The following is a 12,633-nucleotide window of genomic DNA, read 5'->3' on the forward strand; positions in this document are numbered from 1 at the left end:
GGGTACATAAAGTATATTAAAAGTGAGTAGTATTTTACGTAAGTTGAGATAATTTTTAATTATGTGGATAATTGGATAATTAATAATTTTTAGTGGAAGATTAATTAATTAATTCAATATTTTGGATAAGCTTGCCCGTATCTAAAACGTGCCAGCCCCCTTTTAATGTAAAATGACTCTTAAGTCATTGTAGAGTAAGGTGGCATTTAGAGAATAGTTTGGTAGGGGACAACTCACTATGATACAATCACCCTCTTGTTAATTAAAGAAAATGCTTAGATAACACATGGAACTCTCATTCCTATGGGGGAAAGATTCAACAACGCTAATGTTGCAATAGCAACGAAATCGATTCGAAGATTTCATACAAAGTGTACCTAATGTTATCAGAACGTGAAATTTCGATTTTAAAGGAGTTCGGTGCAATCCTTCTCAAGAGTATTATATGGATTTTTCTCTACTCTCGGTATGTTAAGACTATTCCTAATTTTCTTTTGGCATGATCCAAGTTACGATACGTAAATATAATGTTATTCCATAAATGGTTCTACTCTTAGCAGTTAAGGATATCTATGTTATTCATTCCGGTAAAATTATATTCAAGTATGTCTAAGTATGTCCCTAAGTCCCTAATGAGGTCTATGATATAGATGTTAATGTTTATAATATAGTGATATATGTACATGCATCTACATGCGTTTACCACCGTATTATGGCCGGTCGGGAAGTTACCACCAGTTGGGCAGTTACATATCATTATTTACCACCGGTTGGGCAATCATGCATATTCATTTACCATCGAGCAATGGTTGGTCGGGGAGACATGCATTTACTATTGAGTTACGGCTGGTTGGGAAGTTATGCATTTACCACCGCGCTACGGCCGGTCGGGCAGTTATCACTGATCAGTTGGGCAGTCATGCATCATACGAAATGGATAATAGAAATAGTCTCAAAGAGAAGCACTATGTATGTAAGTATAATAAGTATGCATATACGGTAGAAATTCAGGTTGATTCTTATATGTCTTTAATTAATGTTGACTTATTGTTATGTTTCAGTTATGCCTTACATACTCAGTACATTATTTGTACTGACGTCCTTTGTTGGGGACGCTGCATTCATGCCTGCAGGTATAGATAATCAGTTTGACGAGCCCTCATAGTAGACGAGATTGGCATTCAGCGAAGGATCGATAAGACTCCACCTCATTCGGAGTGCAGCCGAGTCCGAATGAGGTATAGATAATCAGCCGAGACATGCATTTACTATTGAGTTACGGCCGGTTGGGCAGTTATGCATTTATCACCGCGCTACGGCCGGTCGGATAGTTATCACTGATCAGTTGGGCAGTTATGCATCATACGAAATGGATAATAGAAATAGTCTCAAAGAGAAGCACTATATATGTAAGTATAATAAGTATGCATATACGGTAGAAATTCAGGTTGATTCTTATATGTCTTTAATTAATGTTGACTTATTGTTATGTTTCAGTTATGCCTTACATACTCAGTACATTATTTGTACTGACGTCCTTTGTTGGGGATGCTGCATTCATGCCTACAGGTATAGATAATCAGTTTGACGAGCCCTCATAGTAGACGAGATTGGCATTCAGCGAAGGATCGATAAGACTCCACCTCATTCGGAGTGTAGCCGAGTCTATGAGTCTTCGTGTCAGAGTTTTTCTACAGACTTATGGATAGGCCGGTACCTTGTCCCATTTGATATCAAATAATCCTAGAGACTTTGTAAACAGAGGTTCATTTTGTACAGTATGTTAGAGACCTTAACGGCCCATATGTATTCATGATTTAAGAACGATAGTTTCTTGATACCGTGTTGCCCACTTATAGTTATACATTATGAGTTATGGCCATGTTGGCCCATGATAATTTCAGAAGAAAATAATGAGTTACAGAGTGGTTCGCTCGGGCCAGTACGACACCGTGTACCAGCCACTCCTCCCCAGGTTTGGGGAGTGACAAAATTATATCAGAGCAGGTCGTGTCCTATGGAGTGTGCAAAGCCGTGCCTAGTAGAGTCTCACGTATGGGTATGTTGCGCGCCACATTTATAATTGAGAGGCTATAGGAAATTTAGGAAATGTTACCCTTCTTTTGTTTCCATATCGTGCCATAGAGCTAAGCCGTAAGAAGTCAGTATAAACATTCCACCGAATTTGGTATGCACCAGAGTTGGTATAACAATAGAGCTTTAAGGCGTAGATGTAAGTTTTACTTATGTGGAAGGAAAGTTATGAAAGAAACAGAAAATTCAATGCGAGATTGAATGGTAAGTAAGGTAAAGGTGAAAAAGATACGAGATATTCAAGTACAAGAGATTGTGAATAGTCGAGACTTCAGATAGAGATTGGATTTAGTTTAGTTTACAGAGGAGACACTAGAGAAAGTTTTTGTAAATCTCTAAGAGTTAACATTCGAGAATGAATGTTTTAAAGCGGGGAAGGATGTTACATTCCGTAATTTAATATTAGAATTAGTCGTAGTAATCCATATGAGTTAGAAGGGATTGAGACCATTCATGAGATTATAAAGGATTTGCGACTATGTTATTATAAGACTCCGTAAGTTTAACAACCTTGAAATCGTTATATACATTTTGATATGGTATTTATTTTGAGTGGAACATTTATTGTAGAACAATGTTTAAAAAGTATGATTTAATATAGTTATTAATATTACTACTTTCGAAAATACTTTAAATTATACACATAATATAAGAAGGTTTATGAGATTTTCTTTATTGTAAAGATAGAAATTATTTTCTCACAAGAAAGGAAGGTTATCTTTTTACCATTTTAAGAATTAAGCGTACGAAAATTTGTACTCTTTATACGAGATTAGAAAAATTAGAAGTTGAGTAAATATATGTATTTTTACATGGATATTTTAATGGAATAATAGTGTATGTATTGATTTTATATGGTACCACATGACCACGATTGTAGGGTACACAAAGTATATTAAAAATGAGTAAAATTTTAAGTAAGTTGAGATAATTCTTAATTATGTAGATAATTGGGTAATTAATAATTTTTAGTGGAAAATTAATTAATTAATTAATTCAATATTTTGGATAAGCTTGCCCGTATCCAAAACATGGCAGCCCCTTTTAATGTAAGATGACTCTTAAGTCATTGTAGTGTAAGGTGGCGTTTAAAGAATAGTTTGGTAGGGGATAACTCACTATGATACAATCACCCTCTTGTTAATTAAGGAAAATGCTTAGCTAACACATGGAACTCTCATTCCTAAGGGGGAAAGATTCAACAACGCTAATGCTGCAATAGCAACGAAAATGATTCGAAGATTTCATACAAAGTGTACCTAATGTTATCACAACGTTAAATTTCGATTCTAAGCGAGGTCGGTGCAATCCTTCTCAAGAGTATCATATGGATTTTTTTCTATTTCCGGTATGTTAAGACTATCCCTCATTTTCTTTTGGCATGATCCAAGCTACGATACATAAACGTAATATTATTCCATAAATGGTTCTACTCTTAGCAGTTAAGGATATCTATGTTATTCATTCCGGTAAAGTTATATTCAAGTATGTCTAAGTATGTCCCTAAGTCCCTAATGAGGTATATGATATATATTTTAATGTTTATAATATAGTGATATATGTACATGCATCTTCATGTCCCTAAGTCCCTAATGAGGTATATGATATAGATGTTAATGTTTATAATATAGTGATATATGTACATGCAACTTCATGCGTTTACCACCGTGCTATGGCCGATCGGGCAGTTACCACCTGTTGGGCAGTTACGTATCATTATTTACCACCGCTTGGGCAGTCATGCATATTCATTTACTATCGAGCAATGGTTGGTCGGGTATTCATGTATTTACTACTGAGCTATGGCCGGTTGGGCAGTTATGCATTTACCACCGCGCTACGACCGGTCAGGCAGTTACCACTGATCAGTTGGGCAGTCATGCATCATACGAAATGGATAATAGAAATAGTCTTAAAAAGAAGCACTATGTATTTAAGTATAATAAGTATCCATATACGGTAGCAATTCAGGTTGATTCTTATATGTCTTTAATTAATGTTGACTTATTGTTATATTTCAGTTATACCTTACATACTCAGTACATTATTTGTACTGACGTCCTTTGTTGGGGACGCTGCATTCATACATGCAGGTATAGATAATCAGTTTAATGAGCCCTCATAGGAGACGAGATTGGCATTCAGCGAAGGATCGGTAAGACTCCACCTCATTCGGAGTGCAGCCGAGTCTACGAGTCTTCGTGTCAGAGTTTTTCTACAGACTTATGGGTAGGCCGATACCTTGTCCCATTTGATGTCAAATAATCCTAGAGGCTTTGTAAACAGAGGTTCATTTTGTACAGTATGTTAGAGGCTTTAACGGCCCATATGTATTCATGATTTAAGAACGATAGTTTCTTGATACAGTGCTGCACACTTAGAGTTATACATTACGAGTTATGTCCATGTTGGACCATGATAGTTGCAGAAGAAAATAATGAGTTACAGGGTGGTTCGCTCGGGCCAGTACGACACCGGGTGCCAGCCACTCCTCCCCAGGTTTGGGGCGTGACAAAGTTATATCACAGCAGGTCGTGTCCTATGGAGTCTGCAAAGTCGTGCCTAGTAGAGTCTTACATATGGGTGTGTTGCACGCCACAGTTATAATTGAGAGGCTATAGGGCATTTAGGAAATGTTACCCTTCTTTTGTTTCTATATCGTGCCATAGAGCTAAGCCATAAGAAGTCAGTATAAACATTCCACCGAATTTGGTATGCACCAGAGTTGGTATAACAATAGAGCTTTAAGGCGTAGATGTAATTTCTACTTATGTGGAAGGAAAGTTATGAAAGAAACAGAAGATTCGATGCGAGATTGAATGGTAAGTAAGGTAAAGGTGAAGAAGATACGAGATATTCAAGTACAAGAGATTGTGAATAGTCGAGACTTCAGATAGAGATTGGATTTAGTTTAGTTTACAGAGGAGACCCTAGAGAAAGTTTTTGTAAATCTCTAAGAGTTAACATTCGAGGATGAATATTTTAAAGCGGGGAAGGATGTTACATTCCGTAATTTAATATTAGAATTAGTCGTAGTAATCCATATGAGTTAGAAGGGATTAAGACAATTCATGAGATTATAAAGGATTTGCGACTATGTTATTGTAAGACTCCGTAAGTTTAACAACCTTGAAACCGTTATATACATTTTGATATGGTATTTATTTTGAGTGAAACATTTATTGTAGATCAATGTTTAAAAAGTATGATTTAATATAGTTATTAATATTACTACTTTCGAAAATACTTTAAATTATACACATAATATAAGAAGGTTTATGAGATTTTCTTTATTGTAAAGATAGAAATTATTTTCTCACAAGAAAAGAAGGTTATCTTTTTACCATTTTAAGAATTAAGCGTACGAAAATTTGAACTCTTTATAAGAGATTAGAAAAATTAGAAGTTGAGTAAATATATGTATTTTTACATGGATGTTTTAATGAAATAATAGTGTATGTATTGATTTTATATGGTACCACATGATCGCGATTGTAGGGTACACAAAGTATATTAAAAATGAGTAAAATTTTAAGTAAGTTGAGATAATTCTTAATTATGTGGATAATTGAATAATTAATAATTTTTAGTGAAAGATTAATTAATTAATTCAATATTTTGGATAAGTTTGCCCGTATCCAAAACGTGGCAGCCCCCTTTTAATATAAGATGACTCTTAAGTCATTGTAGAGTAAGGTGGCATTAAGAGAATAGTTTGGCAGGGGATAACTCACTATGATACAATCACCCTCTTGTTAATTAAGGAAAATGCTTAGCTAACACACGGAACTCTAATTCCTAAGGGGGAAAGATTCAACAACTCTAATGCTGCAATAGCAACGAAAACGATTCGAAGATTTCATGCAAAGTGCACCTAATGTTATCACAAGTGAAATTTCGATTCTAAGGGAGTTCGATGTAATCCTTCTCAAGAGTATCATATGAAATTTTTTCTACTCCCGATATGTTAAGACTATCCCTCATTTTCTTTTGGCATGATCCAAGTTACGATACGTAAACGTAATGTTATTCCATAAATGATTCTACTCTTAGCAGTTAAGGATATCTTTGTTATTCATTCCGGTAAAGTTATATTCAAGTATGTCTAAGTATGTCCCTAAGTCCCTAATGAGGTATATGATATATATGTTAATGTTTATAATATAGTGATATATGTACATGCATCTTCATGTCCCTAAGTCCCTAATGAGGTATATGATATAGATGTTAATGTTTATAATATAGTGATATATGTACATGCAACTTCATGCGTTTACCACCGTGCTATGGCCGATCGGGCAGTTACCACCTGTTGGGCAGTTACGTATCATTATTTACCACCGCTTGGGCAGTCATGCATATTCATTTACCATCGAGCAATGGTTGGTCGGGTATTCATGTATTTACTACTGAGCTATGGCCGGTTGGGCAGTTATGCATTTACCACCGCGCTACGACCGGTCAGGCAGTTACCACTGATCAGTTGGGCAGTCATGCATCATACGAAATGGATAATAGAAATAGTCTTAAAAAGAAGCACTATGTATTTAAGTATAATAAGTATGCATATACGGTAGCAATTCAGGTTGATTCTTATATGTCTTTAATTAATGTTGACTTATTGTTATATTTCAGTTATGCCATATATACTCAGTACATTATTTGTACTGACGTCCTTTGTTGGGGACGCTGTATTCATCCCTGCAGGTATAGATAATCAGTTTGACGAGCCCTTATAGAAGACGAGATTGGCATTCAGCGAAGGATCGGAAAGACTCTACCTCATTCGGAGTGCAGCCGAGTCTATGAGTCTTTATGTCAGAGTTTTTCTACAGACTTATGGGTAGGCCGGTACCTTGTCTCATTTGATGTCAAATAATCCTAGAGACTTTGTAAATAGAGGTTCATTTTGTACAGTATGTTAGAGGCCTTAACGGCCCATATGTATTCATGATTTAAGAACGATAGTTTCTTGATACAGTGCTGCACACTTATAGTTATACATTACGAGTTATGTCCATGTTGGACCATGATAGTTACAGAAGAAAATAATGAGTTACAGGGTGGTTCGCCCGGGCCAGTACGACACCGGGTGCCAGCCACTCCTCCCCAGGTTTGGGGCGTGACAAAGTTATATCACAGCAGGTCGTGTCCTATGGAGTCTGCAAAGTCGTGCCTAGTAGAGTCTTACGTATGGGTGTGTTGCACGCCACAGTTATAATTGAGAGGCTATAGGGCATTTAGGAAATGTTACCCTTCTTTTGTTTCCATATCGTGCCATAGAGCTAAGCCATAAGAAGTCAGTATAAACATTCCACCGAATTTGGTATGCACCAGAGTTGGTATAACAATAGAGCTTTAAGGCGTAGATGTAATTTCTACTTATGTGGAAGGAAAGTTATGAAAGAAACAGAAGATACGATGCGAGATTGAATAGTAAGTAAGGTAAAGGTGAAGAAGATACGAGATATTCAAGTACAAGAGATTGTGAATAGTCGAGACTTCAAATAGAGATTGGATTTTAGTTTAGTTTACAGAGGAGACCCTAGAGAAAGTTTTTGTAAATCTCTAAGAGTTAAAATTCGAGGATGAATGTTTTAAAGGGGGGAAGGATGTTACATTCCGTAATTTAATATTAGAATTAATCGTAGTAATCCATATGAGCTAGAAGGGATTAAGACCATTCATGAGATTATAAAAGATTTGCGACAATGTTATTGTAAGACTCCGTAAGTTTAACAACCTTGATATCGTTATATACATTTTATTATGGTATTTATTTTGAGTAGAATATTTATTGTAGAACAATGTTTAAAAAGTATGATTTAATATAGTTATTAATATTACTACTTTCGAAAATGCTTTAAATTATACACATAATATAAGAAGGTTTATGAGATTTTCTTTGTTGTAAAGATAGAAATTATTTTCTCACAAGAAAATAAGGTTATGTTTTTACCATTTTAAGAATTAAGCGTACGAAAATTTGTACTATTTATACGAGATTAGCAAAATTAGTATTTGAGTAAATATATGTATTTTTACATGGATGTTTTCATGGAATAATAGTGTATGTATTGATTTTATATGGTACCACATGACCACGATTGTAGGGTACACAAAGTATATTAAAAATGAGTAGAATTTTAAGTAAGTTGAGATAATTCTTAATTATGTGAATAATTGAGTAATTAATAATTTTTAGTGGAAGATTAATTAATTAATTCAATATTTTGGTTAAGCTTGCCCGTATCCAAAACGTGGCAGCCCCCTTTTAATGTATGATGACTCTTAAGTCATTGTAGAGTAAGGTGGCATTTAGAGAATAGTTTGGTAGGGGATAACTCACTATGATACAATCACCCTCTTGTTAATTAAGGAAAATGCTTAGCTAACACATGGAACTCTCATTCATAAGGGGGAAAGATTCAACAACGCTAAAGCCGCAATAGCAACGAAATCGATTCGTAGATTTCATACAAAGTGTACCTAATGTTATCACAACGTGAAATTTCGATTCTAAGGGAGTTTGGTGCAATTCTTCTCAAGAGTATCATATGAATTTTTTCCCTACTCTCGATATATTAAGACTATCCCTCATTTTATTTTGGCATGATCCAAGTTACGATATGTAAACGTAATGTTATTCCATAAATGGTTCTACTATTAGCAGTTAAGGATATCTATATTATTTATTTTGGTAAAGTTATATTCAAGTATGTCTAAGTATGTCCCTAAGTCCCTAATGAAGTATATGATATAGATATTAATGTTTATAATATAGTGATATATGTACATGCATCTTCATGCGTTTACCATCGTGCTACGACCGGTCGGGAAGTTACCACCGGTTGGGATGTTACGTATCATTATTTACCACCGGTTGGGCAGTTATGCATTTACCATCGCGCTACGGTCGGTCGGTCAGTTACCACTGATCAGTTGGGCAGTCATGCATCATACGAAATGGATAATAGAAATAGTCTCAAAGAGAAGCACTATGTATGTAAGTATAATAAGTATGCATATACGGTGGCAATTCAGGTTGATTCTTATATGTCTTTAATTAATGCTGACTTATTGTTATGTTTCAGTTCTGCTTTACATACTCAGTACATGATTCGTAGTGACGTCCTTTTGTTGGGGACGCTGCATTCATGCCTGCAGGTGTAGATAATCAGTTTGACGAGCCCTCATAGTAAACGAGATTGGCATTCAGTGAAGGATCGGTAAGACTCTACCTCATACGGAGTGTAGTCGAGTCTTTGAGTCATCGAGTCAGAGTTTTTCTATAGATTTATGGGTAGGCCGGTATCCTGTCCCATTGATGTCAAATAATCAAAGAGGCTTTGTAGACAGAGGTTCATTTTGTACAGTATGTTAGAGGCCTTAACGGCCCATATGTATTCATGTTTTAAGAACGATAGTTTCTTGATATAGTGTTGCCCACTTATAGTTATAAATTACGAGTTATGGCCATGTTTGCCCATGATAGTTGTAGAAGAAAAATATGAGTTACAGAGTGATTCACTCGGGCAAGTACGGTACCGGGTGCTAGCCACGCCTCCCCAGGTGACAAAGTGGTATCAGAGCAGGTCGTGTCCTAGGGAGTCTACAAAGCTGTGCCTAGTAAAGTCTCATGTATGGGTATGTTGCGCGCCACATTTATAATTGAGAGGGTATAAGAAATTTAGAAAATGTTACCCTTCTTTTGTTTGCATATCGTGCCATAGAGCTAAGCCGTAAGAAGTCAGTATAACGATTCCACCGAATTTGGTATGCACCAGAGGTGCTATAACAATAGAGCTTAAAGGCGTAGATGTAATTTCTACTTATGTGGAAGGGAAGTTATGAAAGAAACAGAAGATACGATGCGAGATTATATGGTAAGTAAGGTAAAGGTGAAGAAGATACGAGATATTCAAGTACAAGAGATTGTGAATAGTCGAGACTTCAGATAGAGGTTGGATTTTAGTTTAGTTTATAGAGGAGATCCTAGAGAAAATTTTTGTAAATCTCTAAGAGTTAATATTCGAGGATGAATGTTTTAAAGAGGGGAAGGATGTTACATCCCGTAATTTAATATTAGAATTAGTCGTAGTAATTCATATGAGCTAGAAGGGATTAAGACCATTCATGAGATTATAAAGGATTTGCGACTATGTTATTGTAAGACTCCGTAAGTTTAACAACATTGATACCGTTATATATATTTTGATATTGTATTTATTTTGAGTGGAACATTTATTATAGAACAATGTTTAAAAAGTAAGATTTTATATAGTTATTAATATTACTACTTTTGAAAATGCTTTAAATTATACACATAATATAAGAAGGTTTATGAGATTTTCTTTATTGTAAAGAAAGAAATTATTTTCTCACAAGAAAAAAAGGTTATCTTTTTACTATTTTAAGAATTAAGCATACGAAAATTTGTACTCTTTATACGAGATTAGTAAAATTAGAAGTTGAGTGAATATATTTATTTTTACATGGATATTTTAATGGAATAATAGTGTACGTATTGATTTTATATGGTACCACATGACCACGATAGTAGGGTACATAAAGTATATTAAAAGTGAGTAGTATTTTACGTAAGTTGAGATAATTTTTAATTATATGAATAATTGGATAATTAATAATTTTTAGTGGAAGATTAATTAATTAATTCAATATTTTGGATAAGCTTGTCCGCATCCAAAACTTGGCAGCCCCCTTTTAATGTAAGAAGACTATTAAGTCATTGTAGAGTAAGGTGGCATTTAGAGAATAGTTTGGTAGGGGACAACTCACTATGATACAACCACCCTATAGTTAATTATGGAAAATGCTTAGCTAACATACGGAACTCTCATTCTTAAGGGGGAAAGATTCAGCAACGCAATAGCAACGAAATCGATTCGAAGATTTCATACAAAGTGTACCTAATGTTATCACAACGTGAAATTTCGATTCTAAGGGATTTCGGTTTAATTCTTCTCAAGAGTATCATACGGATTTTTTCCTATTCTCGGTATGTTAAGACTATCCCTCATTTTCTTTTGGTATGATCCAAATAACGATACGTAAACGTAATGTTATTCTATAAATAGTTCTACTCTTAGTAGTTAAGGATATCTATGTTATTCATTCCGGTAAAGTTATATTCAAGTATGTCTAAGTATGTCCCTAATGAGGTATATGATATAGATGTTAATGTTTATAATATAGTGATATATGTACATGCATCTTCATGCGTTTACCACCGTGCTACGGCCGGTCCGGCAGTTACCACCGGTTGGGCAGTTATGTATCATTATTTACCACCGGTTGAGCAGTCAAGCATATTCATTTACCACCGAGCTACGATTGGTAGGGCAGTCATGCATTTACCACCGAGCTGCGGCCGGTTGGGCGGTTATGCATTTACCACCGCGCTAAGGCCGATCGGGCTGTTACCACTGATTAGTTGGGCAATCATGCATCATACGAAATGGATGATAGAAATAGTCTCAAAGAGAAGCACTATGTATGTAAGTATAATAAGTATGCATATACGGTAGCAATTTAGGTTGATTCTTATATGTCTTTAATTAATGTTGACTTATTGTTATGTTTCAGTTCTGCCTTACATACTCAGTACATTATTCGTACTGACGTCCTTTTGTTGGGGACGCTGTATTCATGCCTGCAGGTATAGATAATCAGTTTGGCGAGCCTTCATAGTAGACGAGACTGACATTCAGCGAAGGATCGGTAAGACTCCAGCTCATTCGGAGTGCGACCGAGTGTATGAGTCATCGTGTCAAAGTTTTTCTACAGACTTATGGTTAGGCTGGTACCCTGTCCAATTTGATGTCAAATAATTCTAGAGGCTTTGTAGACAGAGGTTCATTTTGTACAGTATGTTAGAGGCCTTAACGGCCCATATATATTCTTGTTTTAAGAACGATAGCTTTTTGATACAGTGTTGCCCACTTATAGTTATACATTACGAGTTATGGCCATGTTGGCCCATGATAGTTGCAGAAGAAAAAAATGAGTTACCAAGTGGTTCGCTCGGGCTAGTACGCCACCGGGTTCCAGCCACGCCTCTCCAGGTTTGGGATGTGACAAAGTGGTATCAGAGCAGCTCGTGTCCTAGGTAGTCTGCAAAGCCGTGCCTAGTAGAGTTGCATGTGTGTGTGTGTTGCGTGCCACATTTATAATTGAGAGGATATAGGGCATTTAGGAAATGCTACCCTTCTTTTGTTTCCATATCGTTCCATAGAGCTAAGCCGTAAGAAGTCAGTATAAAGATTCCACCGAATTTGGTATGCACCAGAGGTTCTATAACAATAGAGCTTTAAGGCATAGATATAATTTATACTTATGTGGAAGGGAAGTTATGAAAGAAACAGAAGATACAATGCGAGATCGAAAGGTAAGTAAGGTAAAGGTGAAGAAGATACGAGATATTAAAGTACAAGAGATTGTGAATAGTCGAGACTTCAGATAGAGGTTGGATTTTAGTTTAATTTACAGAGTAGACCCTAGAGAAAATATTTGTAAATC

General features: G+C 35.6%; 1 long non-coding RNA gene across 1 annotated transcript; it reads left to right on the forward strand.

Annotated features, from left to right (window-relative positions):
• Positions 1 to 10,945: 10,945 nt before the first annotated feature.
• On the forward strand, positions 10,946 to 12,042 carry LOC107800901 (uncharacterized). The gene is made up of 2 exons (XR_001651518.2): positions 10,946 to 11,113; positions 11,774 to 12,042. It is a non-coding gene; the product is annotated as an uncharacterized LOC107800901 (long non-coding RNA).
• Positions 12,043 to 12,633: the final 591 nt, after the last annotated feature.

The sequence above is a fragment of the Nicotiana tabacum genome, chromosome 14 (genome assembly GCF_000715075.1).
Source record: "Nicotiana tabacum cultivar K326 chromosome 14, ASM71507v2, whole genome shotgun sequence".
Lineage (NCBI taxonomy): Eukaryota > Viridiplantae > Streptophyta > Magnoliopsida > Solanales > Solanaceae > Nicotiana > Nicotiana tabacum.